At 32.8% G+C, this 21,720-nt stretch overlaps 1 protein-coding gene across 3 annotated transcripts in view; it reads left to right on the forward strand.

Moving 5' to 3' along the window:
* Nucleotides 1–11,966: 11,966 nt before the first annotated feature.
* LOC126717484 (ankyrin repeat-containing protein ITN1-like) overlaps nt 11,967–21,720 on the forward strand; it is a 77,220-nt gene continuing 67,466 nt past the window's right edge. For 2 of the 3 annotated variants that reach the window (XM_050419229.1, XM_050419227.1), the window contains exon 1: nt 11,967–12,398. The gene's annotated coding sequence lies outside the window, so the exon portion shown is untranslated. The remainder of the gene's footprint in view (nt 12,399–21,720) is intronic. The other variant, XM_050419226.1, reaches the window with a different exon arrangement.

A 21,720-nucleotide genomic window follows, 5' to 3' on the forward strand; every position in this document is an offset into this window, starting at 1 on the left:
GTTGAAAAAAAAGGGGGGAATTTAGAAAATGTTTTGAAATTGAATAAAGTTATTCACCGTTGATTCTAAGTCATAAGAGACGCTAATATTGTGCAAATGAGTTAGTTGAATTAGAATTTGATATTGGGTATTTTCTAGGAGATGACAGAGAGAAGGGTTGAAGGGGAGAAATATGCAATTTTTAATTTTTTTTACCAAAATGATAAGGCTGCTTGGACGTGTAAATTTTTGTAATTTTTTAAATTAAAAAAATGACATTTCATTAAAAAAAAAATGGCAAGTCATTATTCAGTTAGCCACATAAGTAATATTATTAATTGTAGTTAACAAAAGGATTAACATCGTTCATTTTTAAAACTTGAAGGACCAATAACACACACTTGAAACTTAAGGGACTAATTATACTTACAAAGTAAATTTCAGGGACCAATAATATAGTTTACCCTCAAAATAAAACCCAAATTAAAATCTAAACACGTGAAATAACCCTCTCTCTCTCTCTCTCTCTCTCTCTTGTTAAGAAGTCCTTTGGGTTTTTGTTTTTGTTTTGGGTTTGATAGATTTGAAGGTTTTTCGGACATGTTTAGGTTCTTAACCAATTCAATGTTTTTTCTTGTAGAATCTGAATAGAGAGCAATTGGGTTTCTATTTATGAAATAAATTGGTTTGCAAAGATCCAGTTGCTATCAAGGGAGTCAATATCGTACCGGAGGCTGTACCAGTTTGGCCAGCGGTACGATATATTTCGGATACCGATTAATACCGGTGTACCGTTTTGGGTTTACCGCTATTTTTTATATTTATAAATATATATATATATATATATATATTTGTATGTGTGTGTATATATATTATAATAAATATAAAAGTTTACCATAAAACATTTCCTCAATTCAAAACTAATTATTCATGGTTTTAGACTTTAGTATCAATTAAAAGAAAAAAAAAAAAACACAATATAAAAAATAGAAAGCTTAAAAGTTACCATTGCATACTAAAAAAACAAATAATACTAATAAGTTAATACAAATAAGTTATCATTCTGCCTTAACAAAAATTCAAAAATTACAAAACTTAAAAAAAAAAAAAAAAAAACATTTTTCAGTACATGGCCAGTACAGCCAGTATTTAAACCGGTACGAAACGTTGATGTTTCGATACCGGTATACATACCGATACGGTACATACTGGCTGGTACGGCTGGTACTGGTACAGTATTGACTTCCTTGATTGCTATTGGTGAAGAAGTCACGCCTTTTCATCGATAACAATTTCTTTCTCTTTATTTTTGGGGGCTGAGATTTAGAAAATCTGTTTGGTTTTTTGTTCCCTTTGTTCTATTGCCTATTTCTTATTCATTATTTTTTGAATTCGAGGCTCTTCCCTAATCTATACAAAAACGCATCTGCAATTTCACTTGGAGCCGTGAGGTGTGAAAATTTTGTTGGGTTCATCTTCTTTGAGAGGAAAGTTTTCAAACTTTTGCGGTTTTTGCTTCTATTGTCCTTTTTCTCTTGCTCTTTTCTTCCTATTTTTCAATTCAAAGGCTCTTCTGAGAAAAAACCCAAGTGAAATTTCATAAAAAGAGCCGTGGGATAACTGATAATATCAACCTTTTACAATTTTTTTGCCTCTTGTTCTCCTTTTTCTCTTGGTCTTTTCTTGATGATTTTTTTTTTCATCAAGATTTTAATGATCGCAGATTTTAATTTGGATTAAAAAAAATAATATGACATGATAGATGTCAATTGATGTGACTTTAAAAATAATTTTTTTATTGTTTCGATTGACATGCCATATATATATATTTTAAATTTAAGGAATAACAGCAAGGATTAAATTGATACTGCATCAAAAAGGTTAAGAAACAAATTGATACAACTGAAAACTTATGGACCAAATTGAAATATTGTGTAAAGGATAATAAAGACTAACTTCCAAGTTTACCTTAAAATTTTTTATAAAATAACTTATAGTTTTAGCATTTTTCATGACCAACCTGAGAGCAAAGTTGTTAGGTTCTAAATGTTTAGAACAATTGGCAAATCGTGAAAACAAACTTGTCTAGATATAGATCTTAGAGTTTATAGGTATTATTAGAGAATGTTCAAGGTGATTCAAGTCAAGATTCAAGAACATACAAGTTACAGGAAGAAGATTTCATAATCTGTCTGGTTCGATCGATCGAAAGACAGGCTCGATCGATCGAAAGTCGTATCTGTAGAATTTTAATTAAGGCCAAACAGTAGTTCAAGCCCATTTAGGATTAGGGTTTCTAATCTACTTCTCCCAGTATATAAAGGAAACCCTAAACACGTTTTTATGTGGCTTTTCAGAGAGAAAAGAGTGTGCCTCTATTGTATTTAGGGTTTTGTTCCTAAAAAGTTCTCTTATGTCTTCTACCGGTGCTATTCCTTGAAGAATCTCAAGATCCGGTATTGTAGAAGTTGCTGCCTTCTCTTGTCATCAAAGGTGCTGATGATCTAAACCTTCAAGGGTAGTCTTGGAGTCACAAACAAGAGAGTTTGTGTTGCTAAACCTTTGAGTGGGATCTCAAAGTCACAAACGGGGGTGTTTGTGTTTTGCAAAGGCCAAAAAAAGAAGGAGTCTGTGGATTCGGAGTTTGCACATGGTCGTGTCAGTAAGTTCTACTGGTTGGTAGTAATAAGAAGTCGAGCGTGGGGGCTTGTAAGTCTTATTGTATGAACTTCGATTCTTTCTAGTGGATTTGCTTTTTACCTTGAGGATAGCTAGGTTAAATCCTCCCCAGGTCTTTTACCGGTTTGGTTTTACTGGGTTATCATATCGTTGTGTTATTTAATTTCTGCTGCTATACATTGATATGATATATTTGTGTTAACCTAGATCTGTTAATTTAACTAAGTAATCACTTGGTTAATTACCTAGGTTAATCCAATTGTGTTTTAAGGGGTCTAAAAACTAACAAGTGGTATCAGAGCGGGTTGCTCTTTTGTTTTAGATCTTTTGATCTAAGAGCTGATCCTTGACCCTTGTTGTCATGGATAATTTGAAGTGTCTTTCTGATCATGTTTCTGCTCATGCTTCTGTTGATTTTATTGATGCCTGTGAAACTCTTCGTAAGGAATTATTGAAATTTATGAAAATTGCTAAGAAATTAAAGGAAGAGTTAAAATTGGCTAATCTTGAAAAAGAGGAATTGATTGTTAGATTAGATGAATCTAATAAAAAGAATGAATTTTTGAGAAATCAAATTTCCTCTCAAGATGAGAAGATGAAAAGCTTGGAACAAGAATTAGTTGAATCTAAAGCTAAAATTGAAAATTTGACTTGTACCAAGTCTGCTGTTGATAACAGAAGTGTTTCTGTCTCTCTTAAGCCTAAAGCTGAGAAAGTTTATATCCCTCCTTTTAAGAGGAATAATAAAGAAAATGCTTATTTTGCTAGGTTAGACAAAGGTAAAAGTTCTGATGTAGACGCTGAAGTTTCTAAACCTAAGTCTAAACCTACTGTTAGAGAGCATAATAAATCTGTTTTTGTGCCTACTTGTCACCTTTGTGGTGTTGTTGGTCATATTAGACCAAATTGTTCTTTGTTGAGGCAAAAAACCAAAATCTGAGACTAGATTTGTTGTTAGGAATACTGATGTTCCTAAATTTCATATTCTTTTGAAAAATTTGAGCTTGTTGGTTTGTGAAAGGAATTTGCAGGATTTTAGTCTTTCTCAGAAGATTGGTGTAATCCCTCAAATACACTCTGCTTCTCATGGATTTTCACCTACAAAGCCGAAGACTCGTGTTATATGAGTGAGAAAAGATTCTCTAAGGGAGAGTGTTGCTGACTTGTCCCTGATTTAATTCTTTCAATTATTTATGGACATGTTTTATTTTTGTTTTTGGTTGTTTTTGTTTTTTTAAGGTTGTTTTTAAAAAAAAAAAAATCCAAAAACATTGAAAAATTTTCAAAAAGACAAAAATATTTTATTTTGTGTCTTGTTTTATTTTTCTTGAGGATTACATGAATTATGATATCTCTCTCTTGATTTAGAACATGCTTGACATTGTGGAGAAACTTGAATAGAATGTGTTATATATGTGCTAAATTATTTTTGATTTTGTATGAGTATGTACTAGTTTGTACATGTACTCGTGGGTTAATTAAGAAATTGATATTTCTTATTTGTGTACCCTCTATAGCTTAGTTAAGCACTGTCATGCATTGATCGGTGCAAAACTGCAAGTGCACAGTATCGTAGTTTTATAGTAAAGTGATGAGAAGAGTATCGTCCTCAGGGATTGGTAGCTTACTTTTGACAAATACCAAAATTATCGTCCTCAGCCCTCTTTCTTTCTTTTCTTTTGTTTCAACCCTCTTTCTTGTTTCTGTTCAGCGCCCCTTTTTTTGTTAAGCCCCCCCTTTTTGCTTCATTTAGCGCCTCCTTTTTGTTGTCTTCTTGTAGCCCTACGTTTTTTTCTTTTTTTTTTGACGTGTTGCCCTATTTTTTCAGCCCAAAACACTTTTTCAGCCCTAATACTTTTTCAGCCCAAAACGTTTTTCAACCTTTCTTTTTTTCTTAAGCGCCTCATTCTCTTTTTCTTGCCAACTTCCAAGGCCAAAAATATTCTCTCTAGCTACTTCACATCTCTTTTATTTGAGTAAATCTTTATTTTCTTCAAATCTGGAATAAAATTTAAATAACAAAAATCAAGTCTAAAATCAACAAAATAAATAAAATTAGACTAAAGTTTAAAGTTGAGAAGTGATAAATTACACTCAATTATGCAAGTTATCATGCATTGCATTTGCATTATTCATTTAGCATAATGTGTGCCTTTTGTTTTAGGTCATAAATTTTTTAAAACCAAAAAGATTTTTGTGTTTTGTATTTCACATCTTGGATTTATAATCAAGGATTGACCATATTATCTTTACATAACAAGTTTATGTACCTTGTTTAGCCTTGATGAGCTTACTTATTGCACTTTACTAGTTGAAGCTTTGTAGTGCATGTTGTGTGGGAAAGATGTTTATGGTTTTGATCACTTTGTCTTGATCTTGGAGTCACATGTCTTTGACTGTCGGACTTGAACTTTTAGAGAAAGGCATAAATAACCATCTCACCATTGTTCACTAGCCAATCATGAACACTTTAGTGTATATCGTAAGATTTGTACTCGAGAAAGTGTAGCACATGCACAAAAAGAACATAAGGTGTAGCCTCGGTTTAATTGCTTAATACTTAAAATTGGTGTGTACTATTAGGCTTGATGCCAAATCACATAATTAAAATTGGTGTGTATATTATGAGGCAAAATTCAAGAAACTTACATGATTGCAAGCTTATGATCTAGGAGATGTGGGAGTTATATGATGTAACTCTTTAGGTGATAGTCTCTTTCAAATTCTATGTGATGAATTTTGTAGACATTGTGATTGATTTCTATTTACATATCACCTCACATGTATCTCAAGTTTTTGTTAGTTGCACACACTACAAAACTTACTCTTTGCTAAACTTGGTACATTATATTGTGTGTGATCTTGTTGTGACCATCCAAGATTAAATTTCTTTGATTTTGATGCAAAATGTGCTTAATGCTTGAGTTTTTTAGGACAATTGGTTAAAAAACTTGTTTTTGAAAATCTGGGTTGAATTCAAGTTTTTTTTTTTTTAACTTTTAATCTCATACTCATGCATTTCATTCATGAAATATTGTGGTTTGAGAAGTTTCTGCATTAAATTGCTCCATTTTTTCAAAAATTTGATTTTTTCATGCATCATTTGTGTTTAGGATTCACATGCATTGCATTGTTTTTGTATCCATCTTGTAGTTTTGCAATCATATCTCTCATTGTTTTCACACATAACATGCATACACTTTGTTACATTGGGTACTCAACTTGATCAAAAAATTTATTGATTAATTTTTGAGCTATGTACTTTCTAGTATATGCCTTTTTTATGTGTGAATTGTAGAAAAAAAATTTCTTAAGAGATATGATGGATAATCAATGTGCAAATATTTTCTCTACTCATGCAACTGTTTATGGGTCACATAGTGCCATGTTTGCATTTTATTGAAAGGGAGAATATTTTTTGTGTATCCTCAACTTAGTTTTTTTTAACAACTTGGTTTATGTCTTTTTATTTATCCCCAACTCCTTTATTTTTTGTCAAAATTGTTTTTCCAAAACTTGTTTTGTTTTTCCTATTTTTATAGGGGGAGAAATTTCTTTTAACCTTTGCGGTTCTTAGGGGGAGTTGTTACTCTTCATAGGGGGAGTTGTCTCTATTTTCTCTTACTCTGTTGCGTATGTTTTTTGTCTACCTTCTGATTAGGTAGTCTTTGTCAATATGTGACAAAAAGGGGGACATAGATGACCTGTTTGTTTTGTTTAGGGGGAGAATATAAAAACTTTTTGATGTATCTAACTTAGGGAGAGAGTTAGAATTTACTTTTGTTTTTTTATATCCTGTTCATATTATTGTTTATATGTCTTTCTTTTCACACATGCGGTGATGTGTTTGTTGAGTGTTTCAGGAAAGACAGGTGCATTCTGATCAAGACCTTCTACCTCTTCTTGCAACTTCTAGGTTAGGAGTCTTAGATTGAGATTTGTGATGTAATTGAGCATTTTATTGTATTAGGTTGTTCTTGTATTTGAGCATTTCATTTTGTATGAAAGTTTTGTCACGAATTACCAAAGGGGGAGTTTGTTAGGTTCTAAATGTTTAGAACAATTGGCAAATTGTGAACACAAACTTGTCTAGATATAGATCTTAGAGTTTATAGGTATTATTAGACAATGCTCAAGGTGATTCAAGTCAAGATTCAAGAACATACAAGCTGTGGAAGAAGATTTCATAATCTGTTTGGTTCGATCGATCGAAAGACAGGCTCAATCAATCGAAAGTCGTATCTACAGAATTTTAATTAAGCCCAAATAGCAGTTCAAGCCCATTTAGGATTAGGGTTTCTAATCTACTAAAGTGGCTAGATCCAACACTTTAAATAAACAGTTCTCAATAAACTTATCTTAAGAGGGTGGTCAGACCCAACATTTTAAATAACCAGTTCTCAATAAACTTATTTTAAGAGGGTGGCCAAACCCAATACCTCAAATAACTAGTTCCTATTGAACTTATCTCAAGGGGATGTTTTGTGTCTCTATAGAAAAAGATTATGAATTCCGTATTGAAAATATGTGTTCCATCAACAATACATGTGCGATTACCCAAAATACTGAAGTTTTGACCGTTAGATTGGATCTCACTCTTGATATATCAAAGCAACCTACATTTCATGATTGGGTTAACAATTCTCTTAGGATTGAGAGTCTATGAAAATAGAAGTCGTGAAATTTATTATTTAGGTGACAGTTATTAGTTGAATAATTAATTTCACAGTGATCCTGTTCAATGTCAACTAGAAGTCACCACTTCCATGATCAAGACAAACCATTTTAGTTGATATGTTATAGTCTTCATAGATGAAACACCCAATTTCATCACTGACTATGAATTATGTTTTTGGGTTTATAAGAAACTTGTGATTTATATCTTTTGTAACTAAATCACATAAATCATATACAATGCATCTTAAGCATTATATGATAATATCCAATTAGTTCGTATACAAATGTCTCATATAACTAAAAATTTTAATTGTTTATAACATGCTGATAAATTGGATTTTAGGGCACAAACCCTAACAAGCTTGCCCACATAGACACACCACTCACAACGAAACACCCAATTTCATCACTGACTATGAATTATCTTTTTGGGTTTACAAGAAACTTGTGATTTATATCTTTTGTAACTAAATCACATAAATCATATACAATGCATCCCAAGCATTATATGATAATATCCAATTAGTTCATATACAAATGTCTCATATAACTAAAAATTTTAATTGTTTATAACATGCTAGTAAATTGGATTTTAGGGCACAAACCCTAACAAGCTTGCCCACATAGACACACCACTCACAACTTACCATGTGGGCAAATTGTGAAAATTATTGTGGTGGTGAAGTTTTTATTTTGCACTTTCTCACCGATTGATATCCACACTAATTAAAAGCATCTAAGCCAGTCTCTATCACAATTAATTGGGTCCTTTGATGCACTCCTTTCTCCCTTTCATACTAGGGGGAACGGGTAACCTCACTCATGGGTCCTGTAAACACATGGAGCTTATTATCATGTAAGAGGGATTATCATATAGACTCCTCCCTTCATCTCGTATTAGGTTGGTTCTCATCCACAAGTAGGGTTGTTCACATGATATAGTTTTAGCAAATGAAACAAGGCATAGAATTACCAACTTAGGCATTTAGAGAGAATCTACATGATTTTGACTAAGTACGATTAAAATAAAATACTAGGAATGAAAATTTAGTAAAAATATAAATAAAGATAAAGAGGTTGCAAGACATGATGTTCATGATAAGATCAAAGTAATGTTAAGAAAAATTGAAGAGTTAGTTCTTTCAATATCTTGGATCAATAATTTATAAGGATGGAGAGATTGAATAGGATGTTAATGATAAGATCAAAGTAAGGTGATGAAGAATCACATCAAGAGTATTGTACGATCATAGAATACATATTAACGGATGCCCTTAGAACAATGAATAATAATTCATTTAAAGAAAATTTTTATGGGAAAAGAAAAAATAAAACAATTAATGTTTTGACAATTTTTTCCATTTCTCATAAAAGTGTGTCAAAACTTTCCTAAAATGAATTGTTAACCATTGCCCTAAGGACACCCGTTAGCATAAATTGTTAACTATTGCCCTAAAATAAATTGTTAACCATTACCTCAAGTATTTTTATACATTTAATTGTATATATATAAAAGCGCACACAGCCATAATAAATTTATGAGAGTAATCCAATGTATCATTAATAAATGTGTTTATATTTTAAAAAAGAGTAATACTAAAGATACAAATTTTTTTTACAAAAGAATTTACAAACAGTTGACATGGTACGTGATTATTGATAAATGAAAATATGATATTAATGGTAAATCTTGATGAAAATCAATAAGAAATTAATCACATTAATAGTTTGTAAAAATATTATAAAATAGTTTATGATATAACATTACTCTTCAAAAAATATGCATTAAATCTCATAATTGAGTATTTAATCTATACAAACTCGCTCATAAACTTTATATTTTCAAATAAACAACATATATTAGTGAAAATGGTATTTTTTAAAAAAAAAAGGACATTTCATACTAAAGAATGACATGATTGATGTCAATGATATCATACAAGATACCGTTGATGAAACGTAATCAATTTTGTCATTTTGTACCGGCAACGCTGCCTTCAATGACTACTTTGAGAACAGTGCAATTAAGGCAAAGCTTGGAAAATTTGAAAATCATTAAGAAGACAACAATCTCTGTAGTCTGTGCGTTAAACAGAGACAACAACGTGACAATAACTATACATTGGAGTATAATGCAATCCTCAGATCAGAAAGCTTTGTGATATGTGTGGAGGAAAATTTTCTAGCTAAGCCAGTCGATCAATATCAGAAATAATTGATTCCGCGCGGTATGAACTCCTTTCTCCTTTTCTTACATGGAGCTTATTATCGGACGGACTCCTCCCTTCATCACATACTAGGTTGGGTTTCATTCGCCAGTCCTGCAAACAAATCAAGCAAATCTTGCTTTTAAATGTCAAATATAATTTAAAATTTATTCTGTACTAAATTAATTTTAAAATGTGGAATTTAAAAAATAAAATAAATGTCACACACCCTAAAACTGGCTAAAAATGAAAGGAAATTGGAGGATTCAATTAGAGGGGATATTGAAGAATTAATTTGGTTTTATGCTAGGAAGATCTAACATAAAAGCTATTTTCTTAATTAAATGTCTATTGAAAATAATATAGAAAATTCTGTGAAGAACTCCCTATGATCTTTACTATCCCAAAGAAAGCATATGATAGGGTAAGTAGTGGATTTTTAAAAATAGAAAAGTTACAAGTATATTACATTGCTTAAGGATATTTAAGATGGAGTTGTAATTAGTGTGCATACTTGTATTTATTTATAGAAGAAATTTAAAAATATGGATTTGATATTTTAAAAAGTATTTCGTATAAACCATTGAACGACATGTAACAAATATATAAACCATTAATATAAATCATAGGAAGTGTTTACTTTCTCATAGATTAAAGTACAAATGGCTTATTCTATGAGCATTTTCTAACTTTTTCTCCAAAAAAGAAAGGAAAAAAGAAAAAAAAGCTTTTAAGCTTATCCATATCATTATGTAAGATTACAAATATGTTGAAAAATTATCAAATTTTTCATATTAACATATGTAAACCTTAGAGTTTATAAAAAAAAAAAACCTAAACCTGATATGAGATATAGAGTAATAAGATATGAATATATATATAGAATGGCCAAATGGCCACATAATCCAATCGGCCATTTAAATAGTTGAACTTACCCAACCTGCTTGAAAATAAATATCATATCTATTCGGGATGTTTTGGAGCAGAGCAAATCGGACAGTTTAAGTGTACTGAGGTTGTTGGACAACCCGAGTATGCACAGGGAAAAGCTTCGCTGCTGCCTCAACAGTGAAAACGTAAAATGCAACTTTTCTACACAAAAGCGTAGAAAAGTTTACTAAATTACTCTAACTAAAATTCAACAACTGTCCATTTTATTTATTTATTTATTTTTAAATCATCAACTAAAAACATGTTTTTAAGAAATCGGTGTGGTAGAGTTTAATATCGTGTTCCCAAGTCTTTACCCATTACTCGAGTGCACATTCAATTCATTAACAATCTCCGTACAATACAAAATCCCACCCAAAGTATTGCGTCATAGTAGTTAGTAATCGTACCCTAATCCTATACCACTCTCTATACTCACACCACCACAAGCAAACCTCAAAAACAAAAAAAAAATATATATATATATATATATATGGTTATAATTTAAAAAAAATGTAAAAAGTCAATTTTATACCGAACGCCTTCTAAGCTTGCTTTAGGGAATAAAAATTTCATTACCATTTGATAACGATGTAACGTTTCAGAATCACCACCATTTATATATTTCTACACATAAATATGTGTTTTTATTTATTTGTGTAAGTATAATTTTATTAATTTTTATGTTTATCAACATAAATAGTCTGTTTGGATATAACTTATTTTGTTAAAACTGAAAACTGAAAACTGAAAACACTGCAGTGAAATATTTTTTAAATGTGTGAATAGTACTGTGAGACCCATTTTTAATGAAAAAGTTGTTAAAAAGTGTAATTTGTAAGACTCGTGAACAGTGCACGAGAGCACTGTTCACAATTGACTTGTCAATAATTGCGGGCTGAACAAAAAAAAAAAAAAAAAAAAGGCAAAACGCGCTACAGTGCAAACGTGGACGTGGGATAATCTCTATCAAAACATGTACAAAATTTATATATTTCTACACAAATATATGTTTGTATTTATTTAAGTATGAATATATTAATTTTTATATTTATCAACATAAAATTTAAAACCCACATATATATTTTATAAGCTAAAATATTAGTCTAAGTACCGTAAATAATATATTAGCTTAAATAACATGTTTTTAATAAATTTTTTCAGAATTTTAACATTTTTTAATTTATTTAATGTAGCAGTTGAAATGTCAATACCAGCCAAAATATCTCTGGTACAATTGATAAAGGTTGGTACAATCTAGTATTTTTTTGGTACATTTTAGTATTGATATCAGTTTAATGGCCGTACGATATATTTTTGAGATATAAGTTTATAACTGATTCCAATTTGGTATTAAATTCGATCAAAAGTCCTTGTCCCAAACTATACCTATTAGCTTTCTTCTTCCCCCTTCAATCAATTTAAGAATTTAACGGTGCGGTTTCAAAAAAAAAAAATAATAATAAATAAATAAATAACGGTGCGGTTTCAATTTTGTCAAGTCTATCCCAAACCCTCTTACCCACACCACACAACCCTGACTCTCTCTTGCGGTCTTGCCCCACCCAGTGTCCCTCATATCAAATCACTTACTCTATAAATATTTCACCACTTGGCTTCATCCCACGCATATGGTCATTTCAAACAAACCTGTTTTTGCTTTTCAATCACTACAAGTAAAAACTCTTTCAACTGTTTATCATAAACACAATGAAATTCCTACAACCATATCAACCATGAAACCCACCTGCAAGAGAATCCTCTTCTCCCGTTGACACTCAACTCAGTGTTCCAATTCCCAATCCCAATCCCAATCCCAATCCCTTGTAGAATCTTAAGCGCCTCTCCTTTTCTAATTTAGGCTCAAATAGGAATTTCTGAAAATTTCACGGTTTCTACGGCTGACTGAGTTGACTGCTTGGACAGGTATAATTATTTCATATAACAAAACGACTTCATAGACCAGTGTTTTTTTTTGGTAGCATGTGCAATACTCTGTTTTTTTTTTTCTATTACATATACGCACTATTACTCCCTCTTTTCCTCTTTTGTAGAACATGTGATTATTTTTAAGCCAATCTAAATATCTCTTTGCAAAGTGCGCTAAGAGTGTTTGTACTGTATTGAAAGCTGTCGAACTAGTATTACGTGTATTGTTAGCCATTAAACTAAATTACATAAATTATCTAGATAAACAATCTCAAACATAATAAAAAAAATAACAAGAAGTAAATATTATAAGTTGACACATTTGTAGGTTTCACTTAGTTCAAAAAGTAAAGTTTTTTGTCCCAAAATAACAAATTTAGAGTTCAAATCTTGTCTACACTAAAAAGAATTGATATTTTGGTTTATGATAAATAGCAGTTATCATGAAACTGATGCCAAGGTTGAAATTTTATTTTATTTATTTTTAAAAATTATCAATTTTAGTAAAATTTTTAAAAGCTCCTTGTCATATTCTTTAAGAAAAATAAACCAATTAAAATAAACACATGTACCTGTAGTTAATCACCAGGCCGTGAACTCTGTCAACTATATATGTTCTCCATTCTTTTGTGTAGAAATGAAAACATACAAGCTAGAAGGAATATTATTATTTTTTTGGAAAAGTGAACATGAGGCTGTTGGGTAAGAGCGACCAGCCGACTACCAAGTGTGGAGACTTAGATCTCTCTCTCTCTCTCTTTCTGAACAACCAACCACAAAAATCACCCACATCACCCACAAAAATTAAGTTTTTATGCTAAAATAGATAGATACTTTCGCACTAGCTAATGTGGATACTCTAAGAGGCTTAAATTATACAAAATATAATAAAAAAAACTTAAATATATTGACATCACACAAAAAAATACACACATACACAAATACATAAAATTTTACTATTTTCTTCTCTTAAAATGAAAATTCAACTCAACTCTAATTTTTGTTGTTGCAATATTTTTGTTGTGTACATAGCATTACTCCAGTAAAAATAAATTTTTTTATTGTGTCTATAGTAATACTCTATTAACAATTTAACTCAACTCAAATTTTTAGTTGTTGTATTTTTGTTGTCCACAATATTAATTTTGTTGTCACTCAACTTATTGATTTTTGTAATTGTGTTTACAATTATTGGTTTTTGTAACAATATTTTAGGGTGTTCATTTTTTATTTATGGTAGACAAAAAAATATATTCCAAAAATATTATATATAATTTTTTTTTATAAGTTAGGGTGTTCAAATAACATGGAGCCTCTCTCTCTCTCTCTCTCTCTCTCTCTCTCTCTCTCTCTCTCTCTCTCTATATATATATATATATATATATTAGTCATTTAAAATTGTGAGATTTCTAAAGTTTTTACGTGGCACAAAATTAAGAGATGAGTTATGCTATATTCATAATAATTTCAAAATAATTTAACAACAAATTCTAGATGGCAAGTGGATATTGGTGAGTAAAAATGTGATGTTAGTGAAGGGTTTAGATTAGAACAAAAAATAACTTACCACCCATGATTTATTATGAGCTCAACATTTATCGCAAAAGATTAATGAAAGTCAAACTAACTAATTTGTTTATATATACATATCAACTAGAAATATTAGTTTTACATATCGAAAGTGTTACATACAAACATAATAAACTTTAATTAAATATTTTATTTTTATTTTTACAGTTCAAATACCAAACCGAATTTAGAGATCAGAGTTGGTTTTTTTTGGGGGGGGGGGGGGGGGGGGGGGGGGGGTGTGGTTGGGGTTGCAACCTTCTCTTTTCTTTCCGCTCTCGTTGAAGCTTTAAATAAACGTCAGAAAATGCAGGGGGTTTGACATTTTTAATTTCTGTATTTTTTGTGGTGAAAATATGTAAGCATGTTTTCTACAAATTGTGGATTCTACTTAACTCAACTTGGAAACTCTCTTGTTTTTAAATAAAGAAATTGAATTAGAATTATACCATTACCAAAAATCAATTGGTGTTTTAGTTCAATGATAAAAATAATTATCATGAAGTAAACACTACATGTTCAAATCCCATTGTAATTATAAAAAAATTTCCTAAGCACATATAAGATTTAGAATGTGCAAAATGATTGTTTGTGCTTAATTATGTTATTATATTAACTACTCATTCTTCTCATTATTATTTAATGTGGGACTTCACTCACATGTATTCATCCAACAATCTTTGTTTTACATGCACGTACCTTCTCTTTTCTTTCCGCTTCTTGTTGAAACTTTAAGTAAAAGTTCGAAAATGCAGGGGCTTCCACTTTTTTAATTTCTGTATTTTTGGTTGTGGAAATATGTAAGCATGTTTTCTAAAAATTGTGAATTCTAGTTAACTCAACTTAGAAAGTCTCTTGTTTTCGAACAAAGAATTTGGATTTGAATTCTACCATTAGCAAAAATCAATTGGTGTTTTAGTTCAATGATAAAAATAATTAGCATGAAGTAAACTCTACAAGTTCAAATCCCATCGTAATTATAAAAAAAATTTCCTAAGCACATTTAAGATTTAAAATGTGTAAGGGTCATATATTCTATGTGTTAGCATATCCTTTGACAAAATGCACTTTACTTGTAATTGGGTAGATCTAAGATAAGTTTAATAAATCAAGAAGTGTGTTGCACAAACATCACAAGTGGTATCATTAAAGACATGAAGATTGAAGTAACAAATAAGTGAAGAAAAGCTTATTCAGACATGCTTGACACTAGTCTTGACACAAGTTAGACACTAGCATCTATCAAGACTTATGAGGAATTCTCGACAAGAGCTCGATCTATCGAGAATTACGATTTTAGAATTCTCAAATCTGAATCTCAGCCCATGATGACTTGGATAATTAGGGTGGTTTCATTCTCAAAAACCCTAGACCATACAAAAGGCTTATTTTAAAGTCATCAAAGACACAAAGACTCAATTAGAGAACTCATACACTTTGTGAGAAGCTACTGCACCTTAGAGTTTTATAACCAAGTGCTTTTAAATCTTCAACGTGCTTTGAAATGAAGAACTTTGCAGCCAATAGCAATCATTTAGTTGCTTGGAATTAGTCACATACTATGATCCATGCAAAGAAAGAAGTCTTCCACAAGATCAAGTCCAATTGGGGATTGGAGTAAAGGTTTAATTGTAGGTTAGTATTTTGGGATAGTTCAGGGTAGTGGTAAGATTCTTTATACTTGTAACCACTTGATTCTTGATTAGTAGATTCTTGAGAGTGGTGACCTGAATTCACTCGACAGGGTTTTTGCCTTATGAAAGGTTTTACCCATTTGTCAACAAATCATTGTGTTAATTTATTTTTTGATGCACTTAGTTCATTTGGTGATTTGTTGGTGTCTCCACAATTTGCATGTAATTTGGCCTAATTAATCAACTTGGATAATTAAATTAATTAACCGGGGTCAATCTATAACCCAATAGAATGTGCAAAATGCTTGTTTATGCTCAATTATGTTATTATATTAACTACTCATTCTTCTCATTATTATTTGATGTGGGACTTCACTCACATGTATTCACTCAACAATCTTCCTCTCACTTATGAGTCTGCCTTTTTGTGGGTTTCAAGATCTTTTTGTGAGCCATGAACATATCTTACTCGCTCCTCCTTGCCTAATGGGCTTTTTCCTTCACTAGTGCATCATCCATGGGTCTCCACATGTCAACCCACACGTCTTTCATCCATGAGAACCTCACATCTCACCATTGTTTAGTACCATTAACAATACTCCTTTATTAGGCCTTGTGTGCAATATACCTTCCCCGCTTTATTTATGTAGGATCTCTTAGTACATGCACCCCGTTCCCGTTCCAACTGCAAAAGGAACCTTGATAATCTTGCCATCTTTGCCCCACAGCACCATGAGCTCTGATACCCACTTGTTGGGGAGATAAACCCCTTAGGAATCTTCTTTGAACAATTAATATAACATATGTAAATGCACTTTAACTCAAAAGGCTTAAGCCCAATATGTATGTGCTTAATTATATTATTATATTAACTAATCATTATTTTCATCATTATTCAGTATGAGACTTCACTTACATGTGTTCACCCAACATCCAAAGCTATAAAACTGAATATATAACATTAAAACCAACACATAATTCAAAATTTTGATGATTTTCAATTGTCTGAATGACTAATTCACTTTAGTATATGAAATTTTACAATCTACGATTGCATTATATTCTATCTTCTATATAATGTATGTATGTGTGTGTGTGTGTATATATAGAGTTAGGTTTAAGTTACACCTAGTGTAATTCTAAACAATATTACACCACATAATATTTTTTAATTGGATGTGAATTTTGAAAAATCCACCGTTAGATCATTACATTATCTTCTATATTCTCCATATTTGTAAAATTTCAAGGTAAACAAAGATTAATAGCCATGTCATTAATCAATTGTTTAAATTCAAGTTTTTGTAATTTAAAATAATGCATAAAAGATGAGTTTATGGATTAAATGATAAATAACATCTGATTGTTATGAAAATTGGCATGAATGTTAAGAACATATAGAACATGCAATTCGATAGTGAGATTTTCAAATTTTCAATTTTATAACAAGTTATTAGGTGGTGTAACGTTGTTTAGAGTTATACTAAGTATAACTTAAACCCAACCATATATATATATATATATATATTCTACAACAATTAGATTTTACGCTCAAGACTCAAGAGAGAACATTTTCTTCAGATTTATCTATTTATTTCTTTTTAGGACCACGCTGTTTACATTAGGCTCTTTTAGATATACACCACTGTAAGTTTCTTTAAAAATCTTCTCTCCTCTCCCCGTATGTGTGTGTGTTAAAAATACTTAGTATTTTCAAAAGAAAAAATAGGGGGTTAATCCCACATTGGAAAATAAGTGTGAGTTAAAGAGGTTTAAAGTGCTGTGTATCCAAGAGTTAGGCCCTTTTAGATATACACTACTGTAAGTTTCTTTAAAAAAATTTCTCCTCCCCTCTTCCCTTGTGTGTGTTAAAAATACTTAGTATTCTAAAAAAAAAAAAAAAAAATTCATTATTTATACAAGTTTCCATGTTTTCCCTAAAAAGAAAATTTATTGGGAACCTTTTTTTTTTTTTTTTTTTTCTTTCTTAAAAGGCAATAAAAGTAAGAAAAATTATTTAAAAGAGACTAGAAAATGAATGGTTTATTTATTTATGTATTTTCAAATCAAATCTCGTTATAAAGTCTTTCGAGTTGATATAAGCACACAACAATTAACGTATTTCCAGGAATTTTTTAAAAAAGTTGCCTAAAAATGAATGGTTAGAATACACAATTAGCTTTAGTTAGTGTTAAACATTATATGCCATGTTTGTAATTTGTAATGTACAATATGATGAGAAAGTTTTAATTTGCAATAAATACACCATTTATTCAATAGCTTTTTTTTTTTTTTTTTTTTTTTTTTGGTGGAGAATCATCCATAGTTAAATCCTAAATGTGAATTAACCGGACTTTTGGTAAAAACCTGTGGAGCTGAAAATTTTGTATAATTTATTATTGACATATGGCACAAATAATTCCATGTACAAACAATTCTATGACATGTGGCATAGTTTGCCCATGTAAGTTCGCATGTGTCAAGTAGTGAGTTCTTTAAATAAAAATTAAAACAAAATCACAATCTTAGTCATACCATCCCAATAAAAATAATTAAAAAATATTCATGTGAAGCACCACGGCCACCAATATTTTCAAAAATCGATTCTAGATCAATATTTTGAAAATAGCACAATTAAATTACATGTTTTATGTGTTCTTCACATGCATTTTAAATTTTATGTTAATAAGATATTATTTATTATCTAGTCCATAAACTCATATTTATGCATAATTTTAAGATACAAAAACTTGAAATGTAAATGTGGGGACTATGGCCCAAAATAATGTATTGGGCCTTTGGCCTTGTCTGAGGACACTAACGAGTCCGAGGAGAGAAACACGACTTAGGCGATCTATTTTACAAGCCTCAGCATTGGGAGACAAAGGGAAGAAAGTCCGAGGAGGAGCTTCTCCTCGGACACGGCAAACCCAGACCAAGTGTATATTCAAGCGGTTGAAGTACACCCCCTGAACACATGAAAGAAAAGAAAACTCAAAATATCTAATGGAAAGCTGCCACCACCACATTAAATGCATTGCAGCTACTTTTTTGGCCGCATTAATATGGAGAAGACCCCTGAACAGTGTTGTCTTGGCTGCCGCAACTCACAAAGGACTAAAAGGGGTGTCTGATGGGACGAGTGCTCAAGTGGAGGTCCAGATGATCAACAAGTGTAAGGCCTAGATGATCAGAAAGAGCCTATATAATGTAAAGAAACCCCCATGAAGTAGGGGGCGAAAAAGAAGAAAATAAAACTGTACCATGCAAAAGAACCTTAATGTAGTGATTTGTATTCATAAATAAAATTCTAAGTCTCCTCGGATAGAAGGTCCTTTGATCATAACAGTTTTTATTCTTGTCTATTTGTTCCTTAATCCCATGCAAGCCATTGCTCAACTCATCTAAACCTAGTTCTTTGACCCATACTCTACAAAATTCATTGTATTGGGCTTTTTAGACCAGGATTCCATACGATTCGGGCTTGGGTTCCAAAATTTGTCCCTACAATTGGCGTTGTCTGTGGGAAGAACTTGGGTGTTAGTGAGTGCAACAGTTAAACATGGTAGGGTCAAGTCCACACCAAGAAAACCCACGCCAAACCGATCCCCAGCGGACAGAACCCATTGGGCCTTAGCGGCAAAGTAATCCTTCTGACCCTGAGCAAAATTAGGGCAATGAAAGGAATCGAGAGGGGAGTGTACATACTACCCAGACGAGCCAAAGCCATTCCCAAGTAGGTAGTCACATATCCCAAAGACAAAACAATCGTTAGGCCATGCAACGAGAGATTGATGACTCTAAAAGAAGATTGCGCCATGCATAGGAAAAGCGGTCCCCTACCAATTTTGACATATCATTTAATAAAGAGGAGGACGTCAGTTATAGGCGGAGATCAAGAACTCCCCCAAGCGAAACCTTCTTTTATGAAAAGGAGCAGCATCATGGACGGAGACATGAGAGCCCATCTGGTAAGGGCTTGGGTAATGATGCCATGAATAAAGCTTTGGATCAGATCTCTAAGTCACCCTTCACGCATAAGATAGAAGGGGCTAGACTACCTCGACATTTCCACCAACCTACATTCACCATTTATAATGGCCGAACAGACCCTGTGGAGCTTGTGAGCCAGTTAACCAAAGAATGACCATCCATTCTCGAAACGAGGCTTTGATGTGCAAAGTTTTCCCGTCCAGTCTAGGACCCGTGGCAATGAGGTGGTTCAACAGCTTGAAAAAGAACTCCATAGATTCCTATAAATAGCTCACCCAAGCCTTTGGCTCTCATTTCATTACGAACAGCAGGGTTCCTCGGCCTTTGAGTTCATTGTTGTCGTTATCCATGCGCGAAGGGGAAACTTTAAAAGCGTACTCGAACAAATATTGGGAAATGTACAATGAGATGGATGGTAACTATGACGACGTCGCCATCAACACGTTTAAAAGCGGTCTCCCTACCGAGCATTGTTTAAGGAAATCCCTAACTGGTAAACCTATTACCAGCGTTTGTCAACTAATGGACTAGATTGATCAATACAAAAGGGTGGAAGAGGACCAACTACAAGGGAAGGGAAAGAAGAAGATCATCCCTCACAAGAGGAATGATTTTAGGTCGGAACAATACAAAAATAACCATCCGAAGAGATTTTGCGGGGCAATCTGGATCAACCAACACGCAAGCGGTCAACGCCGTATTCAGAGAACTGGTACAACAGGTTTTGGAGAAAGTCAAGAATGAGCCATTCTTCAAGTGGCCGAACAAAATGGCCAGAGACTCCTCAAAACGCAATCAGAGTCTATATTGGTAGTACCACCAAGACCACAGACATACCACCGAAGACTGCAGGAACCTATGGAACCACCTAGATCAGTTGGTTTGAGAAGGAAAATTGCTGCACCTGTTACGTCCTTCCAGTGGTCATCTGGGTCAGGTAAACCAAGAACCTTGTAGAGACATATCTCTAAGACCTCCCATGGGCACAATAAATGTCATCCTTGCCGCTCCGGGAAGAATCGGCTCTTTTCCCTCTAAGGTAATGTCTGTGGCTCGGCTCTCCACCAAGGACAATGATAGGGAATCCAAAAGGTCTAAGAAGGGAGCCTCACCTGTGCTGGGATTCTCGGACGAGGATAAGATTGGAACCATCTAACCCCATGATGATGCTTTGGTAGTTACACTTAGGATTGAGGGGTTTGACGTGAAGAGAGTACTGGTAGACCAGGGCAGTGTTGTGGAAGTAATGTACACTGATCTGTACAAGGAGCTGAACCTAAAGCCCGAGGACCTAACAGCATATGACTCCCCTTTGGTAAGTTTCGAAGGGAAGATTGTTACACCAAAGTGACAAATTAGACTGCCCATACAGACCAGTTCAAATGTGGTGGAGGTGGATTTCATCGTGGTCGATGCCTACTCACTGTACACAGCCATAGTGGCCAGACCTTGGCTCCACGCCTTAAGAGCCGTTTCTTCTACACTTCACTAGAAGGTAAAATACCCGTCAGAGGGTCGAGTAGAGGAGATTGTAGGAAATTAAGTCATGGCTAGACAATGCATGGTGGCTGCCATCTCACGCTAGTCTAATGTAGAATCCTCGGTTTCTATAGGAAAGGACTTATAGCAATCAGCCATCTTGGCAATACCCGTTGATGAGCCAATCGAGGAGACAAAATGCGAAAGTCTAGAAAGGGTTACTGTTGACAATGACCCAGAGAGATTCTTTCAAGTCGGCTCGAAACTACCCCTCCGAGAGAGAGAGAGGAATTGATTGGGTTTCTAAAAGAAAATGTTGATGTATTTGCATGGGACGCCTACGATGCCCTAAGGGTTGATCCAAATCTCATTTGCCATTACCTAAATGTTAACCCATCCTCTATTCCCAAAAAGCAACCACCTCGACGCCCGTTAAAAGAGCATGCCGACTCTGTTAAGGACGAAGTGACAAAGCTGAAAAAGGCAGGGGCTATCAAAGAAGTCTTTTACCTTGAGTGGTTGGCGAATATAGTAGTGGTAAAAAAGAAAACTGGGAAATGGCGAGTCTGCGTAGATTTCACAGACTTGAACAAGGCGTGCCCAAAAGACCAATTCCTAATGTCTCGGATAGACCGGTTGGTAGA

The sequence above is a fragment of the Quercus robur genome, chromosome 3 (genome assembly GCF_932294415.1).
Source record: "Quercus robur chromosome 3, dhQueRobu3.1, whole genome shotgun sequence".
Taxonomy (NCBI): domain Eukaryota; kingdom Viridiplantae; phylum Streptophyta; class Magnoliopsida; order Fagales; family Fagaceae; genus Quercus; species Quercus robur.